We start from the raw sequence: 15,884 nt of genomic DNA on the forward strand, positions 1-15,884 counted from the left end.
GAACTATTTTGGCTGTGTGGCTTATACAACACACCCACAGTATTCTAATGGTGGACTGCAGATCTGTGCTATAGTTCAGTCGAATTCGAAGTATCCAGCAATCGTACTGGATTTGACTGGGATTCTGAAATGTCTCTTGCAAAAGTATTCGGGTTTGCTTGAACCTTTGAAAAAAAAAGTGATCTGATCTGAAACTACCCAGCTTACAATCTCTGAGGTAGTTGTCACTAAACTCGGACGTGATGTGGCACACATGTGCCGTGTGCCTTTACTTTTGTAAAAAACTGGTATTGGGAAAATTAAAGTCGAAACCCAAAACAGTTACATACTTAAGAGTAAATGCCTCCTAATAGCTAGCAAGCGCTCCTAGTTAGTAAAGTTTTTTGTGTCCCTGCCTGTCACGCGGGAAACTGGGGTTTGATTACCGACGGGGAGACAGCTATTTTTTTTATGATCAGATTCCAATCTTTAATGCTGTGTGTGAGAGTTTACATAACTTTCCTTTTCTCACATTTTCTGACGACTATTCCGAAGGAGCGCCCTGTCAACTCCTAATACTTTTAAAAAAATCTGCCTGCATGTTTGATTATTTTTGTTTTATTTAGAAAAAGTTCAATATTGATCATAACTGAAGAAAATAATGATCAGAAACAAAAACAAAATGTTGAAGATGTAACTCGATCTTGAATCAGAGCTGGGTGACATTGGCTTTTGTTCTGACATGGTTGTACGAGAAACAGGAGGAATCTCTTCTCTCCTATGGAGCATGAGCTGAATCAGGAATGAGACATGTCATATATCAACGCATGACCTACATCGTAAAACTAAAACTAAATTAAAAACTAACATTAAGTTATCAGAGACATTCATTTATATACAAACAAGAGGCAGACAAAGCAATAATTCTACATTAACTTGTCCTGCACTAATCAGACTAATTGAAATGGTCTGATTCAGAGCCTGTGCAGCTCGTGCTAATACAACAACGCCAGTATTGAACCCTCAGCACCATACTGACTACTGAGCACAAGTTCAGCTGCTCTCCAGCTTTGTTACGCACGTTTTTTTATTGCAAATGGAGCTGATCTCCAGACAGTACAGTGTTAATTAGTCAGCAGCCTCTACTAGTAATACATCGCCCCTGTCCAAAATCTCTAGGTAAAAAAACACATTTTATACATTTGTCTGCTTAAAGATATAATCTCTTTAAAAAAGACAAAGGGTTTGTGTGTCAATTGTTTCGATTAATTTCGAACGCAAAGAAAAGTAGTTTTCTTCCAAGAAATCACACATTTGTCGCATCCTCCATACTATACTTCTCTCTTGTAGTAGTAAAGCATTTTGATTTAAACTGAACAATATATTAAATGTTTCATCTATACACTTACGATTAACATAGGCAGCCTTGAACGGATTGCGGAAATCAAATATACATCTGGATTCAGAGTGTGCTTTCCAACTTTTGTGTAACATTTTCCTTTGATAGGGCGGAGTTGTTTTTAAAATCTGGATGAAATAAAAAGGAGTGACGTCAGTGTAAAACAGCTTTCCTTCATGGGGAACAACAGTTGTGTTCCATATTTCTAATTATTTTGGTTTCAAGATAGCAATTTAGTATGAAACATAAAAGCCAGCTGGATAAATCTGTTACACGTCATTTACAATGGTCTTTCAACTAATAGCCCACGCAGGGATCAAACCCCAACTGTTGGTACGAGTTGCGTAAGGCTCTGCAACATGCAGATGAGAAACTAACCTCCGCTTCTTCATTATATACACAGTGAGCTATATATGCGGGCTTACTGCCCCCTACGGGCTCTGTATTTGATTGCGGTACAAGACCGGCCATGGAGAAATGAAGTGAAGAGGGTGTGTTCATTAAAAGGCTCATAGCGTCCCTGGGAGGTCTTAAACCACCACCCTTTTGGTTAACAACCGAGCCACAAGGACTCATGTACAGCTTAACACTTCTCGGTCTCAGTGAAAGTGATACACTCGGTAAAATTTCTGGAGAATCATTTGTCAATTTCACTACGGGATTAATAAAGTATTATCTATCTATCTTAAAGGAAAATCGCCAACAGTGGCCGATATCTATTGGAGTTATTTTCATTCTATACTGCAATTTCTGAAGGGTACCCTGTGAAAATACGAATTTTGACGAGAAGGGATGGACATATAAGGTCAGCAGGCTTGGGGAATTGGACCTTATGGTGAAGGCTGCGGGCTCAGCATCAGCAGAACCTGATCAGTATCGGTTGACTCCGATATACTTTGACAACTTAACTTCTGGATTTAGAGACATTTACCTTAGTGTCGGTATACTAAGATGTTTTGGTAACGAGGAAGGAGGGACAAAGCAAATTGGCAGAATGTGTGCTATTTTGTTGACTACAAGTCCTCACATGCCAGAGGGTCAATATTAAAAAAAAAACGTAACAGTATAATCTCTTGTACTTCACAATTTAACAGTGTCTGTTACATTGTGTCTCACACCTCAGTGTCAGAATTGTGAGACGAGTTTGTAATCAGGAGGGAGGGCCATAGCAATTCAGCAGAAATTGCATTCACCTTTTCCCAATGCATTCTCACATGCCATTTTCTCACATGCCATGCTCAGAGGGTCATATTTTTAAAATGGTATCATTAAATGTCCTGAAGTTCAGGATTTTGACAGTCTGTTATATTGTGTCTCACACCTTGATGTCAGAAATATGAGACGATTTTAAAATCAGGAGGGAGGGCCCTAGCAATATAGCAAACATTGCATTTACCATTTGACAATGTATTCTCTCATGCCATGTTCAGAGGGTCGTATTTAAAAAACGGTACAGTACAATGTTCTGAAGTTCAGGATTTTGATAGTCTTTTCCATTGTGTCTCTCACATCTGTGTCAGAATTTTTAGACATTTTTATAACCAGGAGGTAGGTTCGATCACCCTCTGCTCATCCTCAGTTAACCATATAGTCTCATATGCCATGTTCTAAATGTCCCATTTAAAACTGCTATATTAAAATTTCTTGTAAAATGCAAGAGTTTGAGACTTTTTATGATCAGAAGGCAAGGTCCTGGAAAATATGCAGAAAGTGCCAGTGAATTTACGTTTTGCCTTTGTCTTATTTACTCGTGGTATAACATGCCAGTTTGTTTTATTGTGAGTTGTGTTTCTGAAATGTGCTTCATACAAAAATGCAATTTGGACAGTCTCTACTTACATATTCCCCTTTACTGAGGAAATGTACAGTAATACATCCGGATAAGTATTTTTAAAAATGACTATTTAAATGACTCATTTAAAAATGAGCCATCTACAGGCGAAAGACGACATAACATCACAGCAGCAGCATTTAAGATGGAACGAAAAACGCAAAGCAGCAGCTGGCGAATAAGAAGCCAACTTCAGCCTCGTTAATGCAATAGCATTAGGTGAGGTGGAAAAATATTTCTTGCTCTGAATCTTAACATTTTTATAGGAGGTGTTCTAGGACTTCTTGCCTCAGAAAAAAAAAACTGCCAGTACATCACTTATTTCTACTCCATCAATAGCAGCAGTGTTATCAGTACTGAGCCCTAAATGTAGGTCCTATCATCATATAAAAAGTCGAAAGTATCGACTGCATTCAACTGATAAAATGTATCTTCTATGAGAGTTATATCTTTATCCAAAATACATCGGAAACAAATTTGCACGTTTTTTGAGGGGGATCCTGAAGACTGAGACTCAAAACTTTTTTTTTCCTTCTTTCCAGGAGGAAGGATTATTCAGATGCAAACATTGTCCCAAAATCAATGTACTCTCCATTGATATTCAAATCCTCAAATTCTTCATCTGAACGTCGATATTGAAATATGATATCGTACAAATTGTGGTTTTCTTTTTAAAGCAAATTTTATGCTTTAAATTAAATACATTTTATTGATTATGAATGTGCCGGAAATTTTTCAGTACTTTAGAGGGTTCTGCCATTTTAGATGTTATGCTGTTCCTGTCTGATTTATCAAATGTGTCATTTAAATCTCCAGTCATTTCTATATCAGTCTGAACGCCTTGCAGTAAAGATTGCAATTCATCCAAAAATGCCAAGTTTCCCACTGGTGATACATACAAGGAAATGAATGTATATTTTCCCCCCAAATCAACAAATTTAAAATCAAATACCTCCCTCATCTGCAGGTGGAGAGAATAATGTCAGAATAAATACAGGTTTAAAAGTCAGGAGCATTGATAGTCCTATTTTAAAATGACACTAAAATGCTCACAATATATTAAAAAGCTCTGTTAAATGCAAAAATAATAAAAAAAAATATTAAAACAAGGTAAAAAGAAATAATACACAGTTATAAAGCTCAGGAATTATCAATGTGAAGTTACAATGGGTTGATTGTGTTTCATGTGATTTAAAAAATAAAATGTTTGCAAAAAATCCACTTACAATATGCTAAAAATGGCAAGAATACTTAACCTTTTACTACCAGTGACATATTTAGCCAATGTCCGCCTGGAATTTCCTCCCCCTTAAACATTTGTTATATCTCTGCAGCAGAACATAGCAGGAGCCTGGTTCAGGTCTTAAATTGAAGCTAACCCCCTTGGCTTTGAGTGTGAATAGTCAAATTTCTTATATTTCTTAATGTGTCCACTCAGCAGACAAACATATGAAAAAAAAACAAAAAAAAACAGCTGGCGAACATTTTTTTTTTGGTCTTCAGAGGTCAGATTTTTCAACTATATGCATGTCAAGGGCCTGGGAATGATTTGAAAACCTTGTTCTAGGTGGCTACTAGCTTGGATAAAAAATTGGGACAAATTGATCAATTAGAAAAAATTCTACATCATGTTTTGTGAAGACTGGACCTGGAATGAAATTTCACGCCTATAATAAAAAATCATAAAATATAGAAAATAATAAGAATAAAAACCATTGCAATTGCTATAAAAACCTTAAGACACTGCTAGAGAGCCTTTATCTGCTGTTATGCAATGAAAAAAAACCTCAGAGTTGCCTTCTGGTGTGAAAAAAAGGAGCACTGATAAGAAACTGATAAAAAAAACTGATTGATTATCCCTTCTGAGTCAATGATTGACAGCTAAAAATGCAGATAGAAGCTTCTAGAGGAAGTCTCACCCCCTAAGGGCTCTGAATGGCTGAAAATACAAAGAATGACAGCGGTTTTTACCAATCAAATCGCCTTATTTCTGGCGCTCGTTCTTCAAACATTTACTACGTAATCAGTAACGTTTACTAGTCTCTAGCTCTTGAGATAAACTAGTCTGGGTTATTTTGGATATATATCATGCTCCAGAATAAGGTAAAAACATGGGATATATATATATATATTTGCTGGTTTTTGCTTTTGCGGTTTTGTTGGTAAAAATGTATGATATTGACATGCTGTGCTTGCCGGGTTGCCGTGTGTTTTTATTGGGATTCTGCTAGTTCATTAATTTATTGGTTTATTGCATAATAGTGTCATGTCTGTGGAAACAAACTTTATGGTTTTGTTGTGGTGATATTTGAGAATACGTGCATGTGAGAACATTTGTGGAGCGGTTTCAAACAAACGTTGTTTATCTCGCGTTTATCTTAAAAATAAAAAGTGTCATCTGGGGAGACAGGAGTGGTCCTCGGTGACCGCGATCCGGGCTAAGTTAACAGGTGTGTAATTTAAAAAAAAAATAAAACAAGTTAAAAATAAATACTAAATGGGTTTAACATTCAGGAATGTAATTGGTCAGATGCTTACGATAAGTGATGCTGGTGTTTCGTGTGATTTAGCGAATTCAAAAAAATATTCATTTTAAAAACGGCAAGAGCTCGTATGGAAAAAAAAAAAGTTCGTAAGTATCTTTGTTACAACAGCCGCGCCAGAACTATTCAGATACTGTACATCAGAAAAGTACCTGAACTTGACTGGTTTATATTCAGTTATGTGCATTGGGAACGAAAGGGAGACTTAGATGGATTTTATTAGGGTTTTAGGAATCAGAAAATTTATTTTTACACGTTTATGCCTACGAGCAGAAATAACTTCCTGCTTTCAGCGCTTTTTTTGTTTCTGCTTGTAACCTCGAACAGAGAAACCCAGTACTGAATCACAGAAACACCCCGGAGTTTCTGTGTTTCTGGGATTTAAGAGGGATGTATGCAGCGGTGTTACTAGTCTGGAAGGAGGAGACACGCATTCCGCACGGGGAGCGTAGAGCAATGAGCCGCACCTGCTGCGCGCTGAGTCCTGTCCTATATAACCGCTGAGCACGGACACAGAGAGTCTCCAGCCAGTGTTGGAGAATTATGATTTCTATGTTTTTTTTTCCTTTTGAACAGAAGATGGATTTCTTCCTCTAGTTAAAGTTATTGGAGTTGTGGTTACTGTGCTAGACCGTCGGGAATAGCGCTTTTATTTATTTTTTATCAAGCAGTCTGCTGTATACTGTACGTGAAATAAAGATAAGAGTGCTTTCTTGATACTTCACAAGAGTATACATAATTCACGAGCTGTATTAAAAAAAATGAACTGGAAGAAAAGCAATAGGGCTGGAGTTTATAGACTGTGATGCAAATACGAGAGTAGGAGAGGAGGGGACTAGTTCAGGAGCACAACCGGCCCTCTCCTGCCCATTCTCCCACCAGGGTCTGTTGTAACCCAGTGTGAAATTCAGTGAAATTGCAGTTCAGCTTTTGATCACTCAGCTGCTTTTCCCTGGGAATATGGGGCAAATAAAGGAGATAGCAACCAGACTAGAGGGAGAGTTTTTATTCCTAAGGGATGACTTGTTTTACAACAGCAGACAACTTAAAGAAACAAAAACCTCTGTTCTGCTGCTCCAGGTTGGTTCCACTGGGAACAAGCGTGGCCAGGAGCTCATGAACAGTAATTAGGGGTTGTTTCCACAAGGGGGGCTGGAGTAAGTTAGATGTCAAGGGCAATAAAACTCATTAGACCTAATTGACCAGTTAAAGTGAGTTGTTCTGCTTTCTGCACAGAAACCAGTGCTCTCTTCTCAATGTGTGGGTGAGTCTCTCAGTGATATAACAGCTAGGCAGGACTGCCACTGTGGTCTATTTCATCACCTGTGACCCCATACTCCAAAGACAACAGTCCAATCTAGCATAGAGTGTCCCGGACTGCTCCGTCAGTGACAGTGAGAGGTTTATCTTGTCTCTTGTTCCGCCAGAATGTAACAAATAGTGACCCCTTAATGGAGGAAACTTTAGCTTTTGTAGGTAATTATACCACTTGACAATGTTACAGGTGTTGGGGGGGAACCCCTAGTGATCCCACATTCTCACATAGACAATGGCCAGTCTACACAAACCTCCAGTCAACACAGCCCTGACCCCTGTTATGTCACCCAGGTCTACACTGTGAGACAATGATTATTTAGGAAAATTGTAAGGAATGCATTCCAAAGCAGTCAATGGAAGTATGGAATTAAAATAGTCAAGTCTTGATAAATAGAGTATATTATCTATTTATTATACCTTTACATTGTGACAAAAACAAATTTCAAGTCCATTATGAGCACACACAGCATATTAAAGATGGGTCTCTGCACTGTAAAGGAATCTCAGTTCACTTATAAAAACTTTAGCTAATAAACCTGAAATGTCATTTCTTTTACTGCTTGTTCTTTAAGGTACTAACTCATTGACATTATGTAGATTAAAATAAGACTATTCACAAAGAAAAAGCATTTATCACAAATGTATCATGCCAAATAAACTCTAGTAATCAAGAGCAATTAAGAAAAGGAAACAAAACCATCTTTTGAGGATGCCAGATAGAAATGTAAACACACACTCACACGTGGGGCCAATCTTACCAGAAATCAATTAACCCACCAATGATCTTGGACTGATGTCTGAAAACCAGAGCAAACAGTACAATATTAAGGTACTAAAGCTATTAGTAGAACAGATCTAGCTTCTCAACATAATACTTATGTCTGAACTTCATTGAATAGTGACACTTCAATCTTTCATATTCAATATTTTTCACAAAATCAACAGCTGAGAACAGACCGCCATATACCTTTATCCAGTGGTTTTCAGAGCAGAGACATCCGTGTGGGCAAGAGTTCTTTCCCTGAGGTCCACTGCACGTCAGCTAGCCACGTTCTGGCTGGGTCGTGTGTACTCCTGGGAACATCGCCTGTAATGAATATTGGGGACTTTGTACAAATTAATAATGTGAGCATATTAATATGATTTGTGTTGAAGCCAAACATAGACAATCACTGTTAAAACTTGAATTCAACCTCCAGTGTCTGCTTTTGAAATGCTGATCATCACCCGTCTTCTGGCTTCTAGATGCACGTGTTAATGGATATTTCTTGTCTTCTTTTTTTTCCCCCCATATGCTCTTCTCTGTATCATTAAGTACTTCTGGGTCATTTCATGTACCTCGTGGCATCTTGGCTGGTGGTGAATGGCAGGCAGCTGCTCTAAAAATAACATGCCTATTAATATGATGTTGAAGACAAAACCAAAACAATACAACTTTGTTTTGCACTTTACAATTTATCACAAGCTTGTCATATTTACAGTCATCGACTGATTTAGGCTGCTGTTCCTGTGAAAAATGTCCTTTGTTTAAGAAAGATTCAATTTAAAATCTTTAGGTTTTAAATATAAACCACTGGCAATATGGTAATCACTTTTACAACTTTTAAGAAGTTGCAAGATCCATATCCCTTCCTTATGAACTTGAACTTGAACTTTATTGCCATATGTAACCGGTACTGGTACAATGGAATTCTTACTCACAGAAAGTCTCTCGATTGTAAAACAAGTGTAAAAAACAAGACAAAGTGCAAACAGTGCATCAAGACAATGTACAAGCAAAGAATAGACAATGTGCAAGTAAACATGTAGACAGTTTGAATGTAAACAATACAGACGTGTAAACAATGACTGGAGATGTGCAATAGATAAGAAATCATAAAGAGGTAGATGGTGATGGTGTAGGTGAGGTCCGAGGGGGATGGCTAAATGTGTTCGCCAGTCTCACTGCTTGTGGATAGAAGCTATTGAAGAATCTAGTGGTAAGTGTCCGTATGCTCTTATATCTCTTGCCTGAGGGCAGTGGGGTGAAGAGCTCATGCCCGGGGTGGTGACTGTCCTCTGTGATGGCCAGAATTCTACCACGGCAGCGGTCCTCATAGAGCTGTTTAATCTCGGTGAGACCGCAGCCGATGATCTTCTGGGCCATATTGACCATTCTCTGCAGTGCCTTTCTTTCTCGCGAAGAGGTGTTGCCATACCACACGGTGATCCCGTTGGTGAGGACGCTCTCGATGGTGCAGCGGTAGAAGTTCACCAACACATGTATTGGCATCCCCCATCGCTTGAGGCACCTCAAGAAATAAAGGCGCTGCTGAGCCTTCTTCATGATAGAGTCAGTGTTCACAGTCCAGGTTAGATCTTTAGAGATGTGAATTCCTAAAAACCTAAAGCTGGTGACTGTTTCCACTTCCATTCCATCAATACTGAGTGGGCTGTGAGTGTATGGCCTGTGTCTCCGAAAGTCCACTATTAGCTCTTTCGTTTTCTTTATTTTAAGTCCAGGTTATTGCTATGACACCACCTAAGCAGCTGTACAACTTCATCCATGTAAGTGGACTCGTCATCATCACTGATCAGTCCTATTATAGTGGTGTCATCGGCAAACTTAATGATGCGGTTGTTGCTGTGTCTTGCTGTGCAGTCGTGAGTAAATAGGGAGTACAACCTTGGACTCAGACAGCAGCCTTGTGGGGTTCCAGTGCTCAGGGTGAGTGGTGTTGATGTTTTATTGCCTATCCGCACCACCTATGGTCTCTCGATAAGAAAGTCCAGCAGCCAGTTGCAGACAGAGTTGCACAGACCTAATCCCCTGAGCTTTGTCACCAGTTGACTGGGTATGATGGAATTGAATGCTGAACTGTAGTCCACAAACAGCATTCTCACATACGAGTTCTTAGTGTCCAGGTGTTCCAAGGCTGTATGCAGAGCCAGGGAGACAGCATCATCCACTGATCTGTTGTTCTGGTAGGCGAACTGCAAGGGGTCCAGGGACTCTGTGATGGAGGAGTTGATGTGTGACAAGACCAGCTTCTCCAGGCATTTCATCACCACAGATGTTAATGCTACTGGGCGGTAATCATTCAGGCATGTCACTTTTGCCTTTTTGGGGGTTGGAACAATAGTGGTTTTTTTGAAGCAGGTGGGGACCATGGACTGTGACAGGGAGGAGTTAAAGATGTCCGTAAGCACTGTGGTCAGCTGGGCTGCACATGTCCTTAGGACTCGAGGTGGTATCCCATCAGGCCCTACAGCCTTACGGATTTTCACCCTGCTCAGAGTCTTCTGCACGTCCTGCTCTGAGAGTTTCAGAACAAACTCGCCCTGCACACTTGGGGTCTTCTCAGCATTGCCCGTGTTCAGAGCATCAAAGCGGGCATAGAAATGGTTCAGCTCGTCAGGCAGGGATGCGTTGTTCGTGTCAATCTCCTGGCTGCAGCCCTTGTAGCCTGAGATTGACTGTAATCCCTGCCACAGCCTCCGGGTGTCAGCGCACTGCGTTTCAAGCCGCACTCTGTAGCTCCGTTTGGCGCGTTTTATGGCTTCCTCTAATGCATACCGTGATTTCTTGTACAGCTCTTTGTCCCCCGATTTGAACGCGATGGATCTATCTTTTATTTTATTGCGAATGTCGTTGTTGAACCACGGTTTCTGATTGGGAAATGACCTAATTTTCATTTCTGATACACAAATGTCGGTGCAGTATTTAATATAGCTGGTGACCGCGTCCGTATACTCATTTAAATCTGTGTCGGGAGCTCTGAATGCGTCCCAGTCTGTACTATCAAAGCAGTCTATTAACTTGCTTTCCGCCTCCTCAGACCAACAACGCACTGACCTGTTCGCAATGGGGGAGGTCTTCAGCTTCTGTTTGTACTCAGGAAGCAACAGGAGAGCGATGTGGTCCGACTTACCGAAACTCGGTTTGGGAAGCGCTTTGTATGCTCCTTTTATTGTTGTGTAGCAGTGATCCAAAATATTGTCTCCTCTTGTCGGTACTGTGACATGCTGAATGTATTTTTGCAGTACTTTCCTCAGAGTGCAGTGGTTGAAGTTGCGAACTACAATTGAGACGGCTTCTGGGTGGGAGTTTTCGTGCTTGTTGATAATGTCGTGTAGTTCGCTATGTGCTGCTTCCACGCAGGCTTGAGGTTGAATGTAAACGGTTGTGATGATAGTGGCGGAAAACTCCCTCGGCAAATAAAAGGGTCGACATTTTATGGTCAGGTGTTCTAGATTCGGCGAGCAGGATTTAGAGATTACCTTCACGTCGGTGCACCACTTGCTGTTGACCAGGAAGCAGACGCCTCCTCCTTTGTGTTTGCCGGTTGCTTGGTGGTTTCTGTCCATGCGGTAAACGGTGAACCCCTTTGGCTGGATGGCGGTGTCCGGGACGCATGCATTCAGCCAGGTTTCAGTGAAGGCATAAACACAGCAGTCCCTCAGGTCCCTTTCCGCATTGATCCGACAATGTAGCTCATCTATCTTATTGTCCAGTGACTGAACATTAGCTAACAAAATAGACGGCAGCGGTGGTCTGTGCGGACGCCTTCGTGGTCGCGCTAGTACGCCGCCTCGTCTCCCCCGGCGTCTGCCCACCTGTTGTTGTTCTTTGCCGCATCTTTGTCCGATCCAGCAGGTGGGGTCCGGTACGTGAAAAAAGTTGTTTGATGACATTAAGGAGTCTGTCCTCAGGTTTAAAAGCGTTTGTCTATCATAAGTAATGACAGACATTGAGCGTCCAACACAAAACAAGAGTATTAACGTATAAATAAACATTAAAACAGACACACAACGAGAGAGCTTTCTGTAAACCGTCGCCATCTTTCCATCTTTTCTTATATCCTTGCTGATGAGAATGAGAAATGCTATTTTCAAGACATTAACACGAATATAATTTTTACATTAATTCCAAGGTACAAGAAAATGAATATCTTCAAAATATGCACTTTAATATACTTACTTAGTTTCTTTTTTGGAAATGGTCAGTGAACCAACCACTCCAGAGCTTGTCCTTCACCTTGAAATTATTTCCTGGAAATGCTGTAATCACAGAGGAGCTCTTCTCCCCTCAAAAATGTCCCTTTTTGTCACAGACAGAATTATGACAGACTGTTCGTTGATTATAAATGACTTTCTTACAGCCCTTACATTGTCTTTTCTCTTTGATTGATTTATCCATCTTCCGATTTGCCTCCTTATCCGGGAGGCAGGCTCAGTGTTTTTCACGAGCATCAATGCACAGTTTTTGTGCAGGTTCATCTGAAAAGAAAAGACATCTCATGTCTCTCTCTGTCATCTGTGAGCTTCAGCAGTTGTCTTTGTGATGACCTTGCCATTGTAATCACACACCACCTCTCCCTTCTGGAAACACCTGGAAGTCACAAACTTCTTCCCCTTCACAGTGTAGTGTGCTCTCACGAGGCACCAGTTCTGAAGGTTTTGGGCATTTACGGGGACAATTATTAATTGTAGCCATAAATTACAAAGTTGATTCTTTTGATGGCTTTAGAATCCAACCATGCGATATAACTCAAACAACGCACACACACAGGTACTAATACACGAGGATACATTTATTAATACATAGAATATGCATGTAAACCTAACAGATCTTATCGAGAGGGTTATCAGAATACAAAAGGTATATATTCAGTCAGTTACGAAGAGTTACATATATGAAGAGGACATACGTTCAGTATATCATTCATTGAGACCGTTTCGTAAATGAACTTGGTTATAACTTCTACATTAGATACTCAAAACAAGTACATAACTCTTAGGAATTAAATTGATATCAACTGGTTGGGATAACAATTGAATTCTCAAGCAGCAATGCATTGAAGTTGAATACTCATCCAATCTCTGGGGATTCAGATCTCCTGCGGGATCTCTGGCTCCGTGCCAGGCTGTGCTGTGCGGCTTGCGACGATGCACTGCTGATGCTCACTGACCGGCTAGTTAGTGTTGGCTTTAACTAGCAGAGTTTGTGCACAGGAGAAAAGATGAATGTGGGTCCCAGCAAGTCATGAAGCGCTAGTTCTGAATAGTGATTCAGCTGTCCACAGTTCCGACCTGTTCACGAGGCTTGCTGCTGATGCTAACCTCGGGTGGATCCTTTGGTTACTCTCTGTCAACCTCCGCTCTCGACTCTTAGAACAGAGGAAAGTTCTGGCACTTGGACACACTGGCCGTTCCGTGGTTGTCCAGGCTCAGGATGGTCAGGAGGCGCGCTGCGAGAATGTCCTACCCTTGGGAGCCTTCTGCTCCTGGGCCGTCCTGCCCTGGAATTCTCCTTTAGAATTCTCCTTAGAAAAGTCTTTAGAATAGTCTTGGAGCTCTGTGTTGCCTGTTTTTACCTAGAGGAACTTCAGCTTATTCATTGGCTGAAAGTTCCATGGGCATCAGAATCCCACGTAGGTTACTCGGCCCTACCAGTCCCTGATTGGTTGATCAAGGTGAGATGTGAGTCACTTACTCCTGACACTTAGGAATGTAGTCCAGATGTCCATCTGGCACTCCCTAGACAGATAGGCGCCAATGGATGACCATTGATCATGATAGCCAGGCTTAGCTAAGTGCATCCCCATTTGGGAGCTGTCCCTTATCAAAAGAAAACATCTTTAAATCAGCCTGCATGAATAGCTTCTCTGTGGCTGCACCACAGAGATGAACAGAGAGATGGGGCCTCATTTGGGAAAGCACAGCAACACTTAATTCTGTCTTATTAATAAGCATTGCCGCTACATATCCCCCCTTTTTGAAGGTCACGAGGTCCTGAGGCGTTGTTGCCTTCAAAACAAAACAGAGTTAAGTGATGTCCCTTGTCATTAGAACATTAACCTTAAATGTCCACATTACTCCTCGAGAATTCATACCGGAACCAGCATTGGGAACAAACAGGATGAATAAAATCTGGAGTATGTATAAACACGGTAGGAGACATCATCTCAGTCTAGGCATTACACATCAGGAAGTTCACTGTCAATATCTGATACCTCTGTAGGCAGATATTTGGGAAGAAGTAACTTCCTTTCTTTTGACATGCTACCTTTGACTCATTCATGCTACCCGGAGTACATCTTGATGTAAGAGTACAGCATTCAGAGTACACTGTCAGTCATGACCCAGCTACCCGGCAGTAGTGTTACAATAACAGTTCCTGTTCCCAGCCCCCCTGATAAACCACGACACCTGTGTTGGGCACCTGCCAGGGTGGGTTGGAGGTTTGTTCCATTAAAGCAAACTAACTACCTGTACCTCTTCAGGGCGTAGTGTTTCTTGGATTTCTATCCAATTCAATAGTGTGGCACCTGAAGGCATCCACGACCTCCAGTTTGGTCTTATGTTGTCTGGTTCCAGACCGTACAGTGTTAAGTTACCATGCTGTACTATGGCCTCCTTGGGAACTTGCAGGAGACTGTTGGTTAGGTAGCTGCATTGTGGTAGCTGTATCATGCCTGTCACAAGTCATAGTGACAGTTAAGTGTGGTGTGCTGACCAGCCATTTACTTCCCACCTGCTCTTCATGGGGTTCATTAACCTCCCTCTGTTCGTTAGTAGCTTTACACCCTTCATTGGTGAATCATTTAGACACAGCCAATGGATAGCTTTGGTAGCCATACCCATCTCAAGATTTGGAACCAAATTCAATCTTGGATTGCCTTCTGGGTGAGCTATGAGCAATGGGGTGGTTAATGTCACATACTCCTCTACTGAGAAGAGTGGAATCAAGTGGGTTGGGAATTGTGCCATGGCTAGACTGGCTACAGTGGCACTGATCTCCCTTAACAGGTCTTGTGTCAACATTCTGGCCTGTTGCACACAAGCATAAACCCACTGTATAACACCGGCAATCATGTCCACTGGTTGAGGGATAAGGTTTAACCCTGTTGCATAGGAAGTTGCCTGTAGGGTTTTCCCTAAGCTTTCCAACTTTTGCTGCTGTTGATACAGTCTGTCACTACCCTCTGGCATCTCTGACACCTGCCTTCTTGGGGCAGTCAGGGTGAGAGTGCCAGTAGCAAACAAACCTACCAAAAATAGCAAACGCACAACAGTGGCAGCAGCGATCAGTCCTCCTAAAAGTCTTTTAGGGTGGCTGATCTCAGTCATCTCCTTCTGAGTGACTGTCGCCTTTCTAAGCTGGCGCAGCATGTACATGGTGTCTTTCTCAGTATGCCATGTGGCATCTTGGGCACCAACATCCTGGAAATCTGGGGAGATCTGACGCAGCTGTTGATGCTCCTCCTCCATTTCCAGGGCATCTGCTTTTTCGATTTGTTCATGCCTGTGCTCTAGGAACCCTGCAGGGGGTGGTGCAGCGGTGGAGCATGCCTGACCCTCGGCTGAGTGATCATCTGGAGCACCTGAGTGATCTGGAATTGTTACCCCAGTCTCACTGTTCAGGTCTACCCTGCAAACTTCCTGATTGAGGAATCCCTCTATCGGCATGTTTACAATCGTTCGCTGGGCGTGGGTGTAGGGCACCTGCTCGCTCCCCCCTTCCCTCGCTAGGGGTTCAGGGAGCTGCCCCAGCAGTGGGATAGCTAGTTCACTGTCTTTGAACTCACTATCACCCACCAGGCCCATGTCAGTGCGGGCGGGGATTCTGACACCCCCCTTTGCCGTGTTCTGCACTAACAGGCGGGTGGCTTGACCATCCAGCTCCAGTCTGGCTGAACCACTGTTGGTCAGACTCAGACTGACAGACTGAGCTGGTGGCTGTAAGAAAACCGGCTCGGCTTTCATTCCCTGTCCCTTCCGGGGGACTGGGTGTGTTGGAAACCCTGCCGTTGAGGCAGGAACAATCAGGTCA

The sequence above is a fragment of the Atractosteus spatula genome (genome assembly GCF_055471065.1).
Source record: "Atractosteus spatula isolate fAtrSpa1 chromosome 10 unlocalized genomic scaffold, fAtrSpa1.hap1 SUPER_10_unloc_7, whole genome shotgun sequence".
NCBI classification, from domain to species: domain Eukaryota; kingdom Metazoa; phylum Chordata; class Actinopteri; order Semionotiformes; family Lepisosteidae; genus Atractosteus; species Atractosteus spatula.